Source organism: Limulus polyphemus, unplaced genomic scaffold (genome assembly GCF_000517525.1).
Source record: "Limulus polyphemus unplaced genomic scaffold, Limulus_polyphemus-2.1.2 Scaffold144, whole genome shotgun sequence".
In the NCBI taxonomy this organism is placed as follows: Eukaryota; Metazoa; Arthropoda; class Merostomata; order Xiphosura; family Limulidae; genus Limulus; species Limulus polyphemus.
The window spans coordinates 867,177-890,968 of NW_013665754.1; the positions used below are offsets into that span (position 1 = coordinate 867,177).

General features: G+C 32.5%; 1 protein-coding gene across 4 annotated transcripts in view; it reads left to right on the forward strand.

Annotated features, from left to right (window-relative positions):
* Positions 1-12,494: 12,494 nt before the first annotated feature.
* The window catches only part of LOC106475102 (Bardet-Biedl syndrome 4 protein-like), a 66,570-nt gene continuing 55,272 nt past the window's right edge, over positions 12,495-23,792 (forward strand). For 2 of the 4 annotated variants that reach the window (XM_022380313.1, XM_022380317.1), the window contains exons 1-4: positions 12,495-12,725; positions 15,409-16,737; positions 16,935-17,171; positions 21,565-21,672. The gene's annotated coding sequence lies outside the window, so the exon portion shown is untranslated. The remainder of the gene's footprint in view (positions 12,726-15,408; positions 16,738-16,934; positions 17,172-21,564; positions 21,673-23,792) is intronic. The other 2 variants (XM_022380325.1, XM_022380321.1) reach the window with 2 other exon arrangements.

Below are 23,792 nucleotides of genomic sequence, written 5' to 3' on the forward strand. Positions count from 1 at the left end.
CCCCAATGAAAGAATAGACCATTCGAAGCTTTTACTTGTTGTTAAACAAATGTTTAAACAATTCTATTCAATTATGTACCAGCTGCCTAGTGTCGGCTAACAATACAAAGAATTAAGTTGTGGCAGAATGCTACAAGTTCTTCAAATACCTATAGAATGATAAGTTTATTTTTTGTGAGCGTAAAACACTTAAATACACCATTTTGTTTTTATGCTAGTTGAAAATTAACAACTAGATAATTCTTATTGTGTAATTTAATAGCAGTTAATATTTTAATGCTTTCTGTTACATATTTTTATGCTATCTCACACATTAGTAGTGTATTGGTAACTATTGAATTTTTTGTGGAAGCTGGTAACCAACAATATGTACCTTTTGGAAATTACAATCTTTGTTTATCAGTCAGTAAAGGGGCATGAGGTTTTTCAAAACATGCCACACAATGGTAGAGAGGTTAACATTGTTTATTGTAAAATGTACAAGTTTGTTCCAAAACAGAGTTCTAAAATAACAAAATAATGAACTGTATGCTGGCTGGTCAATCTACATCATTCATTGTGTCAGTGGGTTTCAGAGCACTAATGGATATTGTGGGATGTGAAAAACTGGTAGAAAAGTTGTGAAAAGTGGTTATAAAGAACTGTATGAGTTGAGTGGTCTCAATTGTACCATAGGTTTCAAGGCTATGTATGTTTAGATATTAAATGATATGTGGTAAACAGGCAGAAAAGTGCATTTTGCATTAGTTACTCTTTCATGAACTTGAAGAGGGGTGTTAAAATAATGATTTTTTCTTTCCAAAGAATGTACAATCTGAAAATATACAGGCAAGAAAACATTAGCATAGGGAGGAATGCACTAAGTGACAGTGCACAGTCTACATTCAGTGTTCTATGAGTAGCAAGATAATGGAAAAAAACTGTGGCTTGTAAAGCAAAACAAATTATACATCATTTTTCAATGGGTGGCAAGAACAAGTGACACGAGTATGATTTGAGGAAGAATGTTGTAGCTGAGAGCACTGCATCTCTCACTGATCCATGAGTAAATTGTTTGCTGTAATATTGTGTTTAGAGAGTGGGTCTAAGAATTTTGACATTTAAAAAAAGCTACGTTCTGCAGTCTATCTTAACTTGTGTACCATTGGGTTTCCAGATCAGAAGCCAAAACCATTTGAAAGAGACTGTATTAATGAAGTAGTTTTAATTGTACACTGTTCCTTGGATTTACAGAAACTGTTTAAATATGGTTTTTAGAAAACAGTTTGTACATTATACATCATTCACTGTGACAAAAATATTTGTACGGGAAGATATCCAGCAGGAACTTTTTTGCATTCTTTTATTTATGTTTTGAAATAAGCAGTATGAAAGTCAAACACAATTCGAATGAATGTAATTGGAAAATATCACATGTAATTTGAGCTGAGTACTAAGTGACAGTTCCAAGGGTTGTGCAGGCACTGAACATTGTGAAGGCTGGCTTTACTGCAGGAGATAGAAGAAAGCTGCTTTATTTGTGGTTGTATACTGTCATTAATTTCCCATCTTTTGGTTTTCCTAGGTACACCATATGATACTTTATTATAAACTTATAAACACATGATTGTCTCCTGAAGCTGCTTTTAAGCAATCTCCTTCCATGTTGGTGTCTGCAGAGATATTCCAACTGGAAAAAGCAGTGGCTCATTGACAGAATGCATAGTCTTTACACTCTAAGACCCCTAGTGAAGAACTTATAAATATTTTGCAATGGTGTTGAGGCTTGTGAAATGTAATATGACCTTGATGGGGGTGGCTGAAGAACATTCCATGACCAGTCTTAAACAGGTATCTTTTCAATACTCTCATACTGATCAGTGGTAGTGCATAAACCAGAAAGGAGCAAATAAGACTTGTAGAATATGTGCAGATGATGTTCTTAATCTTTTCTACTGCAATTTTCAGTGTAATGATGCCTTTGTAGTTCTGGTGTTAATGTTGCTAGTGAAGTTGTCTGTCACGTGTCACCTTCAGGTACTTCAGTATTTCTTCCAGTAGAGTGCAGTATCCATAAAGGGTGATAATGACTTGTCTTCATTGGGACTTCTTGTTGAATGTGCATAACATGGTGGTTGTTTTGTTATTATTTTCTCACCCTGCTGAAGTATGTTTGCATTTTGATTTCAGTTTGTTAGAGCTTCTGCTGCACACCAGATTGTTATCAGCAAAGGTTAATACACAGAGTTGGTTGGATTTTAAAGGCAGCCTGGATCTGTGGCTTAGATTAGATGTTGAAGAGGCTTTGCAAGGACTCAATGTTGAACTAGTCTAGTTGTGTTTTCATCCTTTGAGCCATAAACAGTGTCCATATAAAAGAGTACTAATTTAATCATTGGCTATGTACAAACCTGAGACCTCATCCTCCATTATACTATAAACCACAATTGTTTATCTTGTGTAGTTCTTATTATTTTCGTCTAATAAAGTGGTTCAGTGATTTACGAATAGGTACTAGATGTGGTAATGTTGTATTCATGCGATGCTTCCTCTGGAGATGTTGACACACAAAAGAGTAGTGATTGACAATTGCCTGGACATCCTTGAAGCCAAAAACAGTGCACGTGTCGAAGTATACTAATGGTGCCACTGGCCAGGAACAAGCCTAGGGCCTCAGTCTACATTATACTGCAAACGACAATTGCTTGTGTTGTATAATTTTAGTTCCATTCAATTAATTGAGTGGCTCAATAATTTATAAACATCGTTTATATAAATTACATTTCAAATAAACTTGCCTTTTATCTTCCAACGTAACTTACATATCTAAAAGACCTCATGAGCAGGGAATTTTGGGAGGCAAAAGATGAAGGGTAGTTTTATTCAACTAGCTTCACTCGAGCAAATAAATTTTAATTTGTTTCATACACTCTGTATATATATTGATAAGATTTTTCTACCATTTTCTTTGGCCAGCAGTGGCACAGCGACATGTCTGCTGCCTTACAACGCACAGATAGCCCATTATGTAGCTTTGTGCTTAACTACAAACAAACAAACTGTAGTAGGTAAGTTAAGAAGAATGCGAATACGTGAAGTATAATTTGATTTTAATGACAAATATTAGGACTATTATTCACAGTTATTGGGCATTTGAGACTATAACTTTAAATAAGAAAAGCCTTGTGCTATCTCTTGAATGATTTAATATCTCATGAAGTGATAGTTTCATTTTTACGTCACATACATACAGGACCAATCAAACACTAAGTGCATGCTCTACCAAGTGAGCAAAATGATTTTACTAGAATGAAAGATCTATTTGAAATGATTCCTCGATAACATATTGTCCTCACTTACCTATATATAGTTACCATGGTATGTAGGTATAACAATTTACTATTTTCAAGCGCTTTATGGTTCTTTTATGGGAAGTTGCTTAAATATATTGTCCATCATTATTATCCCAGGCTATATAATAAAGTTCCCCACATTACCTGTGTATTAGGTCCAATGACACCACCACATAACCTATTAGCTTATACCATCGGTACTACCACAATGCCAAGAGTATGTGGTCAACCAGGTGTAATGAAATTTATGACAGGAGTAATCGCCTCTCACAACATAAAGATGACGCAATAAGCCTCTACCTCAGCCACCACTGGTAAAGAGATCCCATGACCAGACCCAGAGAGAGAGTCCATTGTGAGGCTCTGTTGAAGCTATCTAGGGTGATAACCAGTCTTTGTTAGAGCAGATCCACATCTTCAAGAAGCACTGCCAACAAATGGCTCTCAAGTGGTCTAAAACTTAGACCTTCAACAATCAAGAGGATGATTAGTTCTGGCAGAGCCACGCCTCCATTACGGACCAAGGAAAAAGTTTGCTACTTAAAGGCCAAGCTAGTAGATACTAAGAGTGTCCCAATAAAAGCATGGGACACAATGTACATTAACAAAGTGGACAACTGCAGTACCATGGCCACCCTCAAGTATTTGCTGTTGAGGTTTAGGCGAGGGGAAGTGGAACCTTGAGCCAAATTTGCAAAAGGGTATATTTTATACACCTCTTAACACATAGAGACTTAATACTGCCCCACAGATCACCACCTTCACCATTTTTTGCCCTCTGTCTTACATGATGGCAAAATAACTCAGGTTGGTAGATGTCATCCACCAACACCACTCTTTAATGGCTGATCATGGATGGCACTGATCAGAGCTGGGGTTGATCTAGTCTGGTCAGTGAATGCCAGAGAGTCCTATAGAGACTGACCCATTCAGTTTCAGACCTGCCAGACCACAATCCTCAGTTACCACGTCATTGCTCAGTTGTCCACTTCTCCTCTGCACTGAGGTTAAACCTTATCAGAGGAATAACCTGATCACCCTTCCTGGGTGCACTAATTATGGCAGTTCTCCTTCCCAGATCTGTGTCAGCAATGCAAAATAAGTCATGGACCTTCACAACAATGGCAAAATTCCAATGTCTAGGAGAGAACTACTCCCACGCCCGACAACTCTCTTTGGTAGCAGTTGTTCCTCAACATCTAACTCTTCCTCCTGGTTATAAGTCTTTTGCTCGTGAAAAAGGCCATTTATTCAAGTGTGAATCTTCAACTCAATAACATAGTAATTCAGAAGGGCATAGGTAGGAACACTCATCAGAAGAAAAATAAAATATCCACAAAAACAAATCCTATAGTCACAGCACCGATTTCTCCCCTTACTACCTATGCTGTGGTATTCTTGGATTTGCTAATTTCCCTGCAAATAATTGGTTAGAACCTGTACAATAACTGGAAGTTTCCAGAAATCCTTTACAGAGCAAAATCTGAATTATCTTAACCTTGACTGAGTCTGAAGCAAAGGGAAATTGGACAGAATGTATCAGGCAGTGAAACAATCTACAGTAAAAAGTAAAGGGCAAGTGTATTTTTGCATTATGTGTTACGTTACAGCAATTCTTTCTATGAGAAAGTATGTGTGATGCTCTAATTGAATGACCTAGTTCCGTGAATAAATGGGGTAGGAAGAGCTTAGTGGCTCTCTTGAACAACGTTTTATATTAAGAACATCTACTTAATATGTACAGAAATTTTGAAAAATATATATATATTAACTAAGAGAGTGGAAAACATATGGTAAATTTGCAAGCCAAACATGTAAATTTTGAAATATCTATGCTGACTATAACCATTATGGCCTGTGTTTTCCACCCTATGCTCATGGATGTGGGAAGTAACCAGTAGAAGTCATAAAATGGCTGACTCAGTTTCCCTAGCCCGCTATAAACCACTTGTACTGACAAAAAATATGGATATAGATTTCATCATATCTGGTGAAAGCTCTTGGTCCGTGAGAAGCTTTCTCATAGTCCTTATTATATTATACTCTCAGATCGTATCCCTACCTCATCTGCAGGTTTCTCCTGTCCTCTGGTAAAACACCCCTTTATGATCACGGTTTACAAACTTTAAAGAATCAAATGGGAAAAGGAGCATCTTAATAATAACTTCATAACAAACAACTATTTTTGTCAAAGCACCAAAATATAACGTAACTAGTCTCTACAATCCAACAGGTTCCATTAATGTTATGCATAAAATAACTTCAAACAGTCACTGCAAAAAAAAAAACGAAAGAAACTCAAGTGAAACTATAAATGAATCTTTATTCACAGTCAGTGTGAGTCGTTAGTTTTTATATTAGTTGTTTACTATAAATGGCGTTTTGGTTTAAGATAAAACTTTAAAGATAAGATGTAAAACATATCTAGAAATCTGTTGGATTGTGAAGTGGGCCAAGACTAATGTTTCTGCCTTTGTCAAAAGTTCCAAGTATTGTTATGGGTCTAAAGCATGGTATTGGTTGTGCAAAGGTCGAGATGGATGCTTCAACTGTAATCTGTTGATGATAGATGTTGTAATGTTATAGGCTTCTTTGAAGTTTCATGATGATGCTTATGTTTTGAGAACATTTTTCTGGGCTGAGAATGTAGTGGTCCTACAGTCCTTCCAATGATTTTTAACCTAATGGCATCCTCGAGAGGTACTTGATAGGATGTTTTTGGCTTTCTCTTCTTTCTTCTCGTGACACCTGAATGGGGCAGCAGCTGGTAGAGTCAGCAAATGAAAAAGGAAGACTGGCCCTCGGGATGGTGGAAATTTCTCTAGCCAGTACTTGTAAAGAGAGAGAAACGATGACAAGATGATAGTGGCATAGGACCATCAGACGTTTAGACTACAGGGAGGGGTCATCAATGATATTAAACAGGATTCTTATAATTTAAAAGCTACAATTAAAATCTGGATACCTCAGTCTAACAGGCTTTGCATGGAACATGTGCTTGACTATTGCCTAGCCACGACCCCTACAATATACAATGACTACCATTCAGGCTATAAGTTTTATACTTCTGTCTGACTGCTAGAAATAGGGTCTGGATCCTGTAGGCAAGGGAGTGGGTAAAACCACTAATGAAGAGTTATCTTAAATAACTAAAATAATTTTAGTTATTGTAACTCAAACTTCTGAACAGGAGAATCCATCACAAACATTTTACTTCTATTTGACTTAAGATGCTGATACAAGAATAGTATAGTTTGGGAAAATTCAAAGTAATGCCGCCCAATTGCTACATACTTGCCTCAAGCTATAGAGTCATAGTCCACATTTGTGTGGTCTAACTTCCACTTGTAAAGAAAACAACTTTAAAAAAAATATTCAGTAAAACTACCTAGTTACGAAATATTTCAATTCTAAAACTTTGAAATATTACATAAAAAAAATCGTTGAGTATACCAACATTTTCCTTGGAATGACCCAAAACGTATTATAAGCTGTTTCTCTTCCATAGAGTTTCACTTGTTTTCGAATATCTCGATTCCTTTAATTTGAACATATTCTTCACTGTTATTAATGAAAATGTTGGATAACATCATGTTCTCTTTTAATGTAGTGTAAGATAACCAGCTATTTTTATCTTATCATGAAATTCTGTGAGCTCCAAATATTTAAGTTTGAAAAATTGAGAATAGTCTCTCAGTAATGCAACTGAAAATATTAGATACACCATACCTTGTAATGTTTTACACGTTCGTACTCTCAGGTCTACTTCATATCTCGACATCTTAATATCCTGATAAAATTCATCCTTTATTGCTTGACGATTGTGCTCACTGTACTTTTTGTTCATGCAAGTAATACGAAATAAATGAAAAAGTTCATAGGTGTTATAAAATTGCACAGTTCTTCCCTGAAAAAAAAAATCGAACTTTTAGATGCTATTTGTACACTTGGATGAGTTTTAGTTAAATATAGGCATAGTTCCCAGTTATTTATAAATACTACAAAATAACGAAATGAACTGTATGGACACCAACTTTTTTCCACTTTTTCCCAGTTCATTCGATGAAGTGAAGAGTAGGAGCTAATTTCACTGAGCAGTTCAAACACATAAACAGGTCAAACTTCCAACAACAACAGTTAGTAGCATTTATTTTAACGGGGGTGCAACATGTTGCAGGTTTCTTTTTTGGTTTGTCATGGTCTCCCAAGTTAATCCATTTTGATATTTCATTAGTACAAAGGATATATTCATCTTGGAAATTCCCAACCTCCTATCTCCACACATATTTATGATCTGAGTGTGTAAGTTTTCTGCAACAGAACAGGCTGTTACTGACCTTTCAGTGGCATCAGACTACCTACGAATTGCCAAAGAATGTCAAAATATAATTCTAATCCATTCCACACCACCGCAACTTTATATCAGCTGTCGTGTGATTTGCATATTCAATATCGTTTTGATATAACAAACTTAAATCTTTTATTTCATATTAAAAGTATGTTTCATTAAAATCACTTATAAATCTCGAAAGTATCCTCAAAATGTATTATTTAAATTTATGGCTAAATATTTCGTATTTAAGGTATCGAAATTAAACGTAGGTTTCATGTGATGCTCGTGTGGTATATTCAGGTAAAACCGATTTTCCTAAAAGTATAAGACAGGTAAAACCGAAAATAAAATGAAACAAATTCGATCAAAAAATAGAGGGAGTTTTCTGTAATAGATAACTTGAATGAGTTCCTTTATGTGTAAAATAACGAGTCTGTACAAAATAAAAAAGTAAAAAAAAAATATTACAAGATAAACGGAAATAGAGTGTGCGTACCTATGCAGACGAAACAGGCCTTTCTCCTAAACTGTGTGTAGCTGCATAGCTTTATTTCTTTCGCCAGATGTTTTTACTTGATAATCTCCTAGTAGAAATTGGCTAAATAAAGAGCGCCTGGATTATTTGTCCAGTCGACAGTGTCACCTTGTGACCTATATTCTTTCACAGCAAAGGATATTAAAGTACCAAACCTTTTAACACAGATACTAATATACACTGCATTAACGCAATATCCTTTATATCCTCGTTTCCATATTTTCTTCTTCTTCTTCTTCTTTTATCTCCCAGTCTTTGACATCAATTTGTTACGTATCTGCTTGTTTGTTAATTTCCTGTATAATTTTTTTCTGAGGAACTTCAGGATACAAGTCCTTTCTTAATTAAAACTAGTTTATTCTTTCTCGATACAACTTTGTAATACACAGAATTTCCACAGTCACTTTAAACTTAACAGACTTTATAACACACGCTATAAATCACAGTGATTCACACACTTTAATTACAGTGCCTACTGTTTGCTTGACTCAATTATCTATCTCTTCGATCTATCTATCTATGCTATTGCGCTGGTTTTTCTCGCCAGGCTTATATACTAAAAAAAAATAAAGGGCGCATCGAAGAAACTCGGGCTTCCCCGATAATTCACGATCCTTCCAGAAACTCCAGCGCCCATGCTTTTAGCGTCACGCGACTTCCGTTGTCGTAACACCGGTTTCTGGCGTTTTAAGTCCACAGATATGCTTCTGTGCCACTGAGGGGCTTAAAGGAAAAGAAAATGATGTAATTGAAAAAATACGATATACTCATTTCTCTTTTAGCTAAAAAAGTGAACATTTCTTTTTCATCAATATGCAGACATGCACAATAAAGGGATGCTGAACCATTTTTTCCTGAGCTAGTCATATATTGTCAAGAGTAATTCCACTTTAATGTTTCCGAACTCTACCACGGAATGTACTGATGGAGAATATCTTAGACCTGTAGTAATATGTTCTCTAGTAACATCGGTCATATAGAAGTTTAGGAATACCTGGAAGCTATATTCTTTCTATTTTTACTTATGGAATAATCAAATTACATTGATAATAAATGCACACCGGGAGAATTATACTGTTTTAAGAAATACATACATATTAAGTCTTCCATCTATTTAAATTTCTTCCAGTTTTAACAATCATAGCTCTTTCACCAGTTTTATAAGTGATTTTCTGTACATAAATATTGATTGATTGCGTTTTTGCTTTTGCGTTCAGAAAAAAAAACAAAAACAACAACACATATTCAGCATTACGCTTTCTCAGTTACATCTGCAGAATAACACGTTGAAAGTCCACCAGAAAATGTATTATTGAGCAAACCTGAACTCTCCACCTGGATGAGTTCGAAGAAAAGAAAAAACTGGACACAATGTAGAACACAGTGAAACGTTCTTATTCAATTCAACAGCAATTAAAGTTTAAATAAATTTACTTTGAAGTGCCTTTACTGGAGAATTGTCAGAAGAGAAATTGTCAAATTTAAAATTATATATGAATCTCTATTCCTAATACTGTTCGAGACTGAGAAAATGTATCATTATATACACAAAACAATAATGTTATTCTTTTAAGGGTGCAGGAGCTACCCTTGTGACTGATATTTACTCTTATTGAACTTGCCAATTGTGAAGATCATTATCCATTTCTATAAAGTATGCTTCATTTTATAGAGATTTTTAACACATGAAATAGCATGTGACACCCCATAGTTGAAAGACCCAGTTTAGTAGGTAACTTTGGTAAAAGGAACTTAGTGAGTCCCTTGACCGACAGCTTAGCGGTTAGAGTACTCAACTCGCAAACTGCGGGACATGGAAACGAAACCCGTCATCGAATATGTTCGCCTTTTTAGCTATGGAAGCATTATAATGTGATGGTCAATATCTCACTTTTGTTGAAAAAGAGCAATCCTAAAGTTGTTAGTGGGAGGTGTTGACTAGCTGCTTTCCCTTTAGTCTATCACTTGGAATTAGACAAGGCTAGCATTGATAGCACTTGGGTAGCTTTTTGCGAAGATAAATAAACGAATTCCCTTGAAAGACATATTATATATGAATTAAAGGTGTGGCGATACAGCAATACGATACGAGTATCGTATCGTGAAGCCGTGATACGATTATATCGATAAATCGTCCGAGACGATACGATTTATGTATTTTCACGAAATTTGGCAAGCTTTCAGTAAACATTATAAGTCTTTTGTACAGAAAGTATTTTTGCCAAATATCAATGATTCAATAAAAGAAGATGAGTATTGGGTACTACATGTTGTCTTATTTTCTTTTATCAAAAACATTGCATGAAAAGTAACATAACAAAGTTAACAATGACAAAAGAAATAAACAGATACTAACGTTTTCATATTTTACTTCCCTTGCCAGCTGCCATTTAGTTGATCAAACTTGAGAAATTGAAAAAGCACTGTAAAGTGTGAAGTACTTAAATAAGATAATGTTAGTAATATAGATAATAAATTACAGACAAGACTGTCAAACTTTGTAACAAACCGTTGATAAAACTTTTGTATCTAGATACGTATGATATCGACTACTATGTTGAGATACGTACCACTAATATTAATACCACATACATATTATGTATAGAAATTTAGAAAAAAATCATATTAAATAAGGGGTAGAAACATATACGTATAATTTAAGGATAACAAGAGATCTGTTGGACCATCTATGCTGTCCAATCCACCATACTAAACTCTAAAATAAAAGTAAAACACTCAAAGCTAGCCCTTATCCTTCAAATATTTATCAAGCCTTCCTTTAAACTCCCTTGAATTAACTGCATCTATCACATCTGAAGGCAACGCATTCCAAAAGCCAAACATTCTGTTAAAACAATATGGTTGTCTTAGCTGTAGACAACTCATATCCTGTCAAAATTTATTTTTGTGTCCCTAGTCTTATCATTCTCACCATTAAGTACGAAAAATTATGTATCAACACTATCAACCCCTTTTACAATCTTGAACTCCTTAGTCAGGTCTCCTCTAACTCTTCTTATTTTTAAGAGAAAACAATTTCAAAGATCTTAACCTATCCTCATAAGACAACTCTTCCATCCCAAGTATCATCTTAGTAGTTCTCATCAGAACCCTTTCATACAACATAGAAGCGAGTTGTTATCTTTTAAATGTTTTTTGAATTACATTTACGATAATATTTACATAAGTAAAAAAGCAAAGTGTGCGCGCATGCGTGGGAAGCCTTTTAAACTTCATAAAACTATTCAAAAATGAAATTAGGAGTAGAGAATTGCGGACAACGTCACCATATGCATAGGGGAGATGTAGGTATAGATAGTACTATTCATTGCAAAGGTAAAGGTATTTGGAGAATAAGTCTGTCACCCCTCGGAGCCCCATCTTAGACAACAGTGTCCATGTGTTAAGGTTTTATGCGTGAATTTCTTCAATTGTTTACAAACACTTAGAATTCTGGTATCGTCACCCTGTTGAATTTTGATACTTGCCCCAGATTTTAAAAGTATCATGAGATCTGGTGCCTCTTACAATATAGGTTTTCCTTTTTAATCAGACCGTTCGATCCAAAGTGTCTTTTGTATTAAAGACAGTTGGTAGACATCACTTGTGGAATAGGTTTAACTCGCTTAGGTTTTACTTCGCAGTCATTGAGACGCCCCGCACGGCCATCAAATTCGTTTTGAACTCCACGAATCTAATTTCATATGCGAGTAGTCTTTGCAGGTCATTTAATTGTTTTAATTATTTTAACTACACAGCACTGTCTTTTATATTTAATAAAACTTGTGCATTCAAATACAAAATACCACAACCCTAAATAATGTTTTGTACACAATGTACACATTTCCCTTTAGTATGAAATTTAGAGTGGTACAAAAATATATGCATGCTTTTTAAAGTTTAACAGATAAAAGTGTACAGTAAAACTTATAGCTTTAAGTAATACAGACGTTACTTTGTTTTTTAAAATATGAATTAATAAAATGGTTTTCTAACGTTTGTTTTGTCTTATAAGGTTTATACTATGTTTTACAACACAGTTATGTGTCATTTATGTTCGATTTTTATACATAATCATAACCGGCAGCGTCTTTGCATTATTATAATACGATGAATACCAAAGTTAAAGACTGTTATAGAAATATCCATAAACTTGATTATTTTTTCTAGTAAATAAATTTCTATAATAATTATTTTCCTCCTTTTATTTTCTGACAAAAGCATTGTGTTTGACCCTTTTTCTTTTTCATAATTTCCTACCCATGAGATAAGAGTTTTGAATACTGTATATTTCATTTTCTTTGATGCTTTAGTTTTGTTGAAAATGATACATTCGAAAGACTTTGAAATTAAGGTCCCTTTAACTTATTCTCAAAAACATTTTTTATATCAACGAAAGCGTGATATAGAATGTCTATTTAAGATTAAGTTGTGTGAAAAAGAAGAACATTATGGAGATCAAACCAGTGTTAGAAGTAATGTTGTTGTGATGGGACATGATCGGAAAAAATGTAAAGCAGCCAAAGTATGTAAATTTTGATAGTCTTAGTATAATTTTTAATTTTAATTTAAAGAGCACTAAAAAACAATGAAATAATGTATAAGAATTTACATCAAAATACAAATATAATGACTTTCATAAAACAGTTATAACCTTCTAAGTTAAGTTCTTTAAGTTTTTACTAGCTTTTGATGATGTGCCATACAAAAGATTAATAAAATCACATTATCAAGGGTAGAGAATGGATTCTACTTGTAGTTGTACTTGTTGGGTGGTTAGATGAAAGAAAGCTAAAGGTTGTTAATAAGGAGTTAAATCAAACTAGACCCTTGTTACTAGTGGAGTGCTTCGGGGGTTAGTTCTTGGGCCCTTGCTTTTTTTCCGTTTTTTTTTATATTGATAAGGACATAGTAAACTTTGCAAGTGACAATACTCTTTGGACATGTCTAGCCATAGTGTTGACATTGAGGTATATTACAGAATGACTTGGATCAGTTTGAAAGTTAACCAACTATTTGGTAAATGGCATTTCATTATATTTAAATGCAAGAGAACACATTTGGGTTATAACTTAGATCACATTTATTATACATGGTTCACATGGATCAGAGAAACTGGGAAAAGTTAAATGTTCTAGGCAATCTAGGGCATGGATTGCAAAAAAATAAAAATAATAATGATTAGCACCAAAATAATCAGATACAAACTAATTTTGGTTCATTTAGCGCATCAGTTTGTGTATCTTATGCATAAACATTGTTTTGTATACATTGATCGTTTTGTTTACCATTAATTGTCATGGAGTGTGAAGGCAATCATAATAGATAACATGAACATTATCTAGGTTTCCCCCTTAAATAGAATTTAAGGGCTTCATCTTGTCTTCATAAATGTCACAGAGGATTGTTTTACTATATACTAAAATTCCCCAATATATATATTACTATTTAGAGAAAGGCTGTTTCTGTTAAATAGGTAATTTTTTTAGTTTGATTATTTTGGTAAACACTGGTAGTTCAAAGATAAGACAAATGTACATAGTTTTATGGAGTTTTTATTTCATACCTGTACGTGTATTCATCAGTTATCAAAAATATTTATAATAATTATGTAAAATAATTTGACAGTGATTCTGTTTTAATTTATTATATAAAATAATCATGAGTTTTTGTAGAAACATTGGAGCCAGTAAATAACTGAATGCATCATTGTCTGTAATTTAATCCATTAGATTATCTGAGTAGTATATTAGGAAAATTTACTGTTTGCTAAGCAATGAAGGATATATGGACAGGAAAGACTAAAGATAAAGGTTCATGAACATGCACAGCCTGACAGAATTGCATTAATAATTTTGGTATTGTATTGTGTATAGAGGGAGTCACATGCATCACATGAGTATGTCATGCTCCTATTGGTGTAGAAGTGATGCATGATGATTTGCATGTCAGACATGTTGAAATTATTTGATTCCAATAGGGGGGAGCAGAAAGCTTGTGGCATGTGTAAAGAAAAAAGTTTGCATATAAAGGGCAGCACTGGACGAGAATAGCTAATTTTGTGAGAAGAGGATAGTACCTATAGGAAATACATTTTTAGTATAGGAAAAATTGTAACTTTCTTAAATAATGATAATGTGGTTGGCCACATGTGATAGGTATGGTACATGAAGCTTTGTATGTAACAGTTCTACTTTGATGCTTAGTAATTTCCTTAAGCAGACTGAACATCATCAGGTGTTCTTGAGATAAGAGCTGAAAACACTACTAATAGCAAGGGTACCTACCTGATGACCTACAGCAAAGTGGGAAGAGAAGCTTTTCTTTTCTTTGCCAGTTATTCATAATTAAGAATACTTATTATTACCATTCCAAAGGCCAACCGCCCTGTTAGAAAAATAAATCTGTCTTAACTGAAGATGACTCCTACTTTGCAAACATTTATACTTGTGTCTTCTAGTTTTACCATTCTTATTATTAAGTGTAAAGAAAGATGATGCACCAACACTGTCAATTCTCTTAACAATTTTAAACACCTTAATCACATCTGCTATGACTCTTCTTTTTTCAAGAGAAAATAGTTTCAGATATCTTATCCTGTCCTTGTATGACAACCTTTCTATCCTATGAATCATTCTAGTATCCCTCCTCTGAACCATTTCCAACTATTCATTGTCCATTCTAAGGTAAAGAGCCCAAGAAAGAACTTGTTATTCCAGATATGCCAAACCATTGACATGCACAAGGATATTATAAATTCTTTTAGACAGTTTTTTTGTAGATATAATCTAAAATGATATTTGCTTTGCAACTAGGAACAGCACATTCCTTGGATGGCTTGAAAGACTGATGAAATAGAATAAGATCCTTTCCTTCTGTAACACAATTATTTGTATTTGTAGTTCTTATGCATTATTAAATTACTTAATTACTTATTTGATAAGTGGTGATAAGTCATTAAGATAATGGCTTCCACATAGTTTTACAGGACTGATGTACATTCCATTTATAAAAGTCCTTGCATGTTGAAAATCATCTTAAATAAGTTATAAATCTAATCAGACAGTAACAATTTGTTTATATTAGCATTTAAGAATTGCACATTCAAAAATATAATGAGTTTTGAATGTGGGATTACAGCTTAATTTATGGGTATAACAATGCTTATTTCATTTTATGTATTTGATTGTTTTTTTTTCTTTCTGTAGGAATACATAGTGCAACTTACAACTGAACCAAGCAAAACTCAAGTTTTTACATACCCTAGTGAGCTTCAGATTATATTTGGTAATTATGTATGGATGGTTTCACTCCAACAAGGTTACTCTGTTCATATTACTTGTGGTAAAGAAAATTATTCACTATGTGTTGCAGGTTCACTAAAAGCTGTTTGTAATGTGTGTGCCCTAATGCACTTTGCATGTGATAATGCCATTCAAGTGGATACACACCATCTGGAAACATTTAGTGTAAGTAAGAGTAAAGAACTGGATACACAGCTTATTTCTGCAGTGAGAAGCTTGTACAGCATATCCATTGATATCAGTAGGTACAAAGATTTTCCAGACAAACTTAAAGAGATTCTTCTGTCATGGGTTATTCAAGCACTTAAAGTTAGCAACAACTCTCAGATATGTCGAGATCTGCCTTCTACATCTGCCAACTCAATAGGCAGCTTAAATGAAAAGGATGACAGTGTTGTTGTTATTGAAGACACTGAAGGATGTAGTCAAAATAAAAATATATCTGTAATTGAAATTGAGTCTGATGATTCAGTTTCTGATATTCAAGAATATTGTGCGCAATCTTCCAAACCTGTGAAGAACATTGGGAAAAAAACTTTGGTGAGTGCATATACCAATGAAAAAGGTAAACACACAAGGAATCCAATAATTGATGTTGAATCTGATGATTCAGTCACAGACATTCAGTTTGTTAAAGTTGCATTGACTGGTAAAAGAAAAGTAGTTAAATATCAAAAATGCAAAAAAATTAATTACAATAAAGACAAGTGTATAACAAGAATAAAACAAAGGAGATTTTCTATCAGTAGTATAAATATACATAAATTTAAAACCTCAACTCCAGGGAATTTTAATAGAACATCAAAAATCTTAAGAAAGTACTGCAGGAAAAAAAAAACCTGCAAGGTTTTTGAAGTCATTTGTGAATGAGAGTGGACTTAATTCAGTAGCTCCAGTGAACAATGAAAAATCCTGTAATAACTTGGAAGATAGGCTTCGAGTTCAGTTAACTTTGGATAATTTGAAAGATACTGTAATTTCTCGTACAGTATCTATGGGAACTAACCACAGCTTATCATATGATCGTTGTGAAATTGTGAATAATGAAAAACAGTATTGTAATGTTGATATAGATAAGGGGGAGTTATTGTCTTCTGAAAATTTAGTTCAAAATAATCTTGATGTAGCTGGGACCTCAAGTCAGGGAAATTGTATTTCAACAAGTGTTGTTCTTCCTGTTCAGAAACGAAGATTAAGGCCAATTGTTATTGATGGAAGTAATATCGCTATGACGTAAGTTTGTAATAATAAAGAGAAATAATCATTTTTATATCTGTTTTTAAGTTTTTTATTTTGTATGGTGTATTAGATCAGTGAGTTTTATGCAAAATATGTATTTGATGTTAATTTATAACCTGGTGTAAAAGTTACTATTTTTTTTGGATGTTTTAATATTCTTAATGTTTTGGTTTTTTATTAATATTTCACAGACATGGAAAACCCCAAAATGTATTTTCTTGTCGAGGTATTGAGCTGTGCATAAACTATTTTCGTCACCGTGGCCACCATGATGTCACAGCGTTTGTTCCCCAATACAGACGTTCTAAAGGCTGGTCCTTCAAAGTTACTGATCAGCACCTGTTAGAAGCTTTAGGTGATCAACAGTTCATTGTCTTCACACCATCTCGGAAAATTGATGACAAAGTTATCAGTAGTTATGATGATAGGTAAACACTGAAAGTTTAACTGTTGAATGGTAGTTTTTAATTTTGTATTTTTGTATGTGTTATCTTGTTTTAAAAATTATGAATTTTTGTTTCAAGAATGCTTTGGAAAGTTGTGATGCTATAGACTAAGATTTAGTTTTTTGGATCCATACATGGAATATTGCTATATACATCTCATTCTCAGCTGATTTTGATGGGGTTTTTTATCCCTTGTTTTTGAATATTTTTTCTATTTTGAGTGAATAACTATTAATTCTAAGACTCTTGATGATTCCTTTACATTTATATTTTTAATGGTGCATTGGTTATTCTTATGTAAAAAAAGATGCAAAGTGCACTTGTAATATTGATCTACTGGTCAGAAATTTGTGATATTCAAGTGCATCTCACTCACTGAATTTTTTTTTTCATTGAACTAATCAACTAAAGCTAACAAACCCTCTGGAGAGCTGTCTAAACAAGATTGTCAATGGCATTGTATGCAATGTTTCAAATAGTGATTTCTCCAACAAAACATTTAAATTAATTGTACCAGTTGGCCTGCAAAAACAAGTGGTTTTTGACAGTTTTTTGTGTGTAATCTTCATAAGTGCTATATTTAATATAAAATTTATTTTAAGTTAATAAAAAAAAGTTCTAAAAATTAAATATTAACTTCAAATCCAAGCTTTTTGTATATTAAACTTAGTTTTACCCCAGTGCTTGCATTTGAGCTTACAAACAGATAATGCATCCTAGGCCCACAACAAATATCTTTTTTTTTTCTGTGATATTGAATCAGTAGACTCAATGTTAATAAACTGTTATAAAATGGGTTATTTTCACTAGTGGAAATAGTAATAAAATAGAAAATATATTATAAAGAAGTGCAACTACTACTTTTTCATAAACTTTTGTGAAGACTAAAGATAAAACAGTACATCTGCCATTAACGATTAGATTATTTGGATACACTAACACTAGCATTTATGATTTAAGCTCTTACATGTGAATCACTATGTATTTTTTTTAAAGATAAAAAAAAAGACAAAATACTGTGTTATTAGTATTAAAAACTGTAAAGATTTGTTTGTAGACAATTGTATGGTATTTTCAGGCTTGCAAATCTACTTCAGTGTAATCGGTTAGGGCTTGCTAACTAGGCTTAAGAATATGGAACAACAGAGTATTCTTCTCCCTGAGCTCGAACTGGTTTTATTGTTTGAATAAAAAGAGAGAGACACAAATCATAAAAATGATTATTAAATACAAAAACACAATATTTGATAAAAGGACAAGTGTTTCTCTTGGTTATATATTGAACTGATAAGAGGTGCAAGAGAAACTTTTACTAGTTTCTCTTACCAGATCAGAAGCAATCACTTTTGTAAGTTAAAATGGTAATAGAAATGAGTAAACTCGAGAAAAATCTAAATTTGAAAATTACACCAGCAAATTAATAGTAAGTAATGTAAAAGTAAAACTTAAATAAATGCTTAACCTTGTAGTTAAACCAAACAAATTCTGACTCTTGAAGGCTGGAATCTCCAACAGTCCAGAGGTAAAGATAAAAACACATTTGGTTAACCCTGTTTAGATGGATTAAGTCAGTTTGACTGACCTCGTAACCACCATTCAGTTATACATAATATAACTCTGAATGTACTAACTTTATCTTTCATAAAATTTTACAAGTTTTCAGTAAACATTGCAAGTATGCTATAAACAAAAAATCAGATTTCTATAATGAAGTATTTCTACTAAAGATTTGTCAGTGAATATACAAAACCTTTACTAAGCCATTCTGAATGAAAAGACATTTTCATGATAAGATTAGAAATACACTTTTCATATTTTATTTGCATAACCTCTAAAACCTTCTAAATGAATCTCAAAATTTTTTTCTGGAGAGAAACTTAAATATTTTATCTCTTGTTTTCTCTACTCTAACACTAACTGTAGTGCAATCATCAATGTACAGTAAACAAAAAAAAATTAAAATTACAAATTAAAAACAGATTTTTTTTTTTTTGTAGATTAACTGCAAATTGTAACAGACTATTACAATTATTTATTCTAATAGCCTTTGTTATCTAAGCTTATCATATCTGCTTGCTTTTAACTTATTACTTTGCAATACCCTTTAGACTACATCTGAGTATATCATAGGTGACAACAATGGGATAATTTAGTGGAAACAGCCAATAAAGTTAGAATCATGTGACGCAAGTTGATTTGGTCTCGTGAAATGTTATTTAATTACTTATGAATTCTTGACATCCAACCCGAGTTTTCAGTTTTTACCTTTTAATTACTTTTGTTAAAAATACATAACAATAAATAAAGATATACATAAAAAACAATAAATTTTGGACTTGCATAAGAGTTGAAGCATATGTTTATTTATAGGATGTTAATTCTCTACAAAATCGTCGAATTTCCTTTTAAGTAAGCATTTTAGAACACACAAAATATATCAGATACTAGAATAAAATGTCATAAAATTGGTATAATTTTATTGCTTTTTAACTAAGCTACAAACAGGTTAACAAATTCTGTTAACTGCTTGGAGCATAAAAAGACTATTGCAAACAATGAAACAGACTAAAAATGTACTTAATGGTGCAAAAACAAAATAACAGTATATATAATCTTGTAAAGAAAAACTGTTCTTTATTTTGGCTATAGTTGATAATAATTCAATAGCAATGTCAGAGAGAGAGAGTTATTCACATTTCTTGAGACAATGAAATGGGAGAGCTTGAAATTTTTATGTATTTCAGTAAAAGAAGATGATTGGAGGTATTAAGAATATATTCTGGCTTGGCAATGTCTATAGGATATGTTTATAATTAATTATATTCTCAGAAAATATGAAAAATATTTAATATAAGTTTAGAAAGAAAATCTAAAATGGGCAATTTGGAGCATAGATATGTCATGACATAAAGAAGTGAAGATTGAGAATTTTCTTTTTATATTTTCTTTGAAATTAAGATATTAAAATCTTAGATAATATTAAAACTTAAATTATAAACTACATTTCATGTCAAATTTATTGACACACATTAAAAATTTAATTATGACGTGCACATTTACTGTGCTGTGCACATAGGATTAAGGCTCTGATATTATCATAAACACACTTATGAACATGTAAAACAATGTTAAATTATTTAGAATAACAAATCTGGAAAAGTGTACACAGTATTATTGTAACAAGTTACTGATAGGTGAATAGATCTTTCATTGTTTCATAATGATCAAAAATGCAGTTGTATTAACTGCATGTATCATATGTTTTCATATACAAAGTTTATGTTTAAAAAGTAACTTAATTTAATCATTGTAATTAAATCTGAAAATTTTTTTTGGCTTTTCATATATTTTTGCCACTTTGTATGTTAATTTTATATGTTAATTCCAACTATATTTCAACAGTTTTAACTCAAAAATGTTTAAGAACCAATATGTTGTCATTTTCTGACATTTATGTAATTTATGAATAAAAATGCTAAGGACCTATCACTTCTTATTTATATATATTATCTATTTTTTGATTTTTAAGCATCTGTCTTTAGCTTTTGTAGAGTCCTTGTTTGATACTTTAATATGGTGGCACATCAAGTGGTTTGACTGTTTACTAATGAAACACAGCTTTAAAAACAACTATAAAACAAGTTTAAATTTGATTGGATAAAGCAAAATTTGGATATCTCATCATAGTAGAGTAAATATGTAGGTTTAAGAGATTTTTTTCTTATACTTTCTGTAAATAATCTACTTGCTTGTAAATTGTGAAAGTATTTGCATGTTAAATTATACCTATTTGAAAGCTACAGAAGTTTTATTCAATATAAGACATTAGATAACTTGAGAAAAGGTAAGCTGATACAGTTTAGAAAAGGTTAAATAGTTAACAAAGAAAACTTTATTATAAGTTTAACACAGTAACAAACGTAAAACGTTTGGAGAAAATTTTGTCATCGTCAGGTTCAAGTTGTTTACTTAGAAACAAGAATATATACAGTATGAAACAAAAGTCACGTGACTGTAAATTGCTCAGGGCTCAGTAAAGATATCTTGTTGGTGTTTGGTTCTTTGTTTAAAATTACAGTTTTAATTTTTAGTAGATATACTATGGATTTTTTTAATTGCAATGTTTGTAAACATGAGTTTTTTTCTTTTAATTTTGTTCACCAATGAAACCGAATCAGATAACCTTAGTAAATTTACTGTTTAGTGAGTATGGTAGACTCGCATATTTATTGGATATTAGTTTTATGTTTATCCTATTTAAACAAGGTGTGTGAATAACTTGGCTAACTGGCTGCTTAATTATTATACATGTACATTATGAAACAATAAAATAGTGTATGTAATATTTTCATATAGTTTTTTCTCAAACTGGCAGATTTATTATTGACTTAGCAACAAGAAATGGTGGCATAATAGTATCAAATGATAACTTTCGTGACATCATGAACGAAAGAGAAGATTGGAAAAGAACTGTGAAAGAGAGGTAAGAAATATATTATAATGTAGTGTAAAAAATGTATATAAAGGAATACTTTGATGCTGTAGAAAAGAAGGGTTATGTTTTTTAAATACTAGTTTATATGAAGAAGGGAATATTATTGTATTAACAATATTTGATATAACATAGATTTCTTTCTTCAGTTTCCATGTTCATCAATATAGTTATGGTATTTCTTTGGCATACTAACTAGTTACTTGTGGTAACTAGGATCTAAATCTATAAAGCTGTACAAATAGTATTTTTAACTTGTTGTTTAGCGCTTACATACTGTAAAACTTACGTCTAAATAAGTTAATTCTGAGATTTTTCATTGTAAATACTAATGATAATAAACATGCTTTAAACTTTTAAATTGAAAAAAAACTGTTTCATGATCCAAAAGTAGTTTTGGAATGACTACCGAAGATGTGACTTGTTACATTCATGATTTGACCACATTGTAGACTTAAAATGCAGCACCTATTATTAAACTTTAAAACTCCATAGATGAATTATAGTGTATACTCGAGTATTTCAGTAGCAAAGGTGTCATATTGGAAACAAAAAATGTTATGAATTCTTGCCTTATTATGGGTTTGAAATTCATATCACTTGACTCCTGGACAAAAAGTTTTACCATTATACTTTGCATGTTGGATAGTGGTGAAATTGGGATTTTGAAAGAGGTGGAACTGTTTTTATGATCCATTTTGACTTTCCAATTGGAAGACCAAGCTGTGCAAATGGTATTTTTAACTTGCTGCTTAACACATACATACTGTATAACTTATCTCTAAATAGATAAACTGTACTTCTGACAAGAAAATTTCAAATATTTGAAAGAATGGAATCAGTAATAGGTTTGTGTAACAAAGATTATCTTTTGTAACAGTATAATAATCATGTTTCATTTTTAGACTAGTTTACATCTGTGTAAGTAATTATACTGCAATATGTGTTGCAAGTTTGTTCTGTGAAGTTTATATACCTGTATATCTACATTATGACTGAACAGATTGTGGCAGCATTAATTTAATCCATGATTAGTTAGTGTGTAAGGTATTCTACATGGTGAGCTGTAAAATCCTAATAACTAAATCTTAAAACCATAAGATACATAAATGAATATGTATAGGAGGAGCTTAGGTGCGAAATGCAGTAGGCATCATTTCTGTCAAAATTAAACTGTTAATGGCATTGTATTGATGGATATGGATCATTTTGACTAAAATACCTATGGAAATAAAGATTTTGTCCAAAAAGAAAATATTTTGTAAAACTTGAGGAGGGTAAGTTACTACACTCTTGTTTATTATGGAAAAAATTTACATATTGCCTCTGAATGATCTAACCAAGCATTTGTTTTTTATTTTGGAATGTAAATTATTTTAACAAGTACATGTTTGTTGTGTATATTATCACCATTCATATACGAATGGAATTTAGTAATCCACTGCAGTGTTCTTCTGGGGAATGCATTATCAAGTAAACATAAAACTGCTAAGTCATAATATAGATATACAGGTATATAAGCTTTACAGAACACCGTCATGGATTTCAAAAATTAACTGTACTGAAAATAAGTAAGTATTATAAGAAATATTGCAGTACAGTTTCTTACACAAGATCGTTTGATGGTTGATTACCTCGCGATAATTTGCTCCATAAGCATGCCCGTTCTGGACCAGACCACCCATGGATTACATCGGTAAAGCAGAAGGGGATTGCTGCCCATCTTTGCCATGCCTCGAGTGAATGACTCGGTATGATCTGCTTTTCAAAATAAGGCTTTTGTGGTCACCCATTACACTGTCTCTGATGATGACATTCCTCTGGGTTCTCTACCACATTGTCACCCTCCTTTCCTCAAGTGGGGTATGGGAATCCTTACCTCTTCCAATTCCAAGCCGTTGGGGTGGTTGATCACATAGGCACCCTCCTGAATGCATTCCACAAGGAAAAGGTTAGAACCATTCAGTTGAGAGTAGGGTGGTGGTGTTCTGCTGATGTAGATGCGATATGGCCTCCTTCTCACATTTACACAACTACTGGAGTTGAGCCATCACCTTCTGGTTGATGTGGCCTCCTTCTCACATTTACACAACTACTGGAGTTGAGCCATC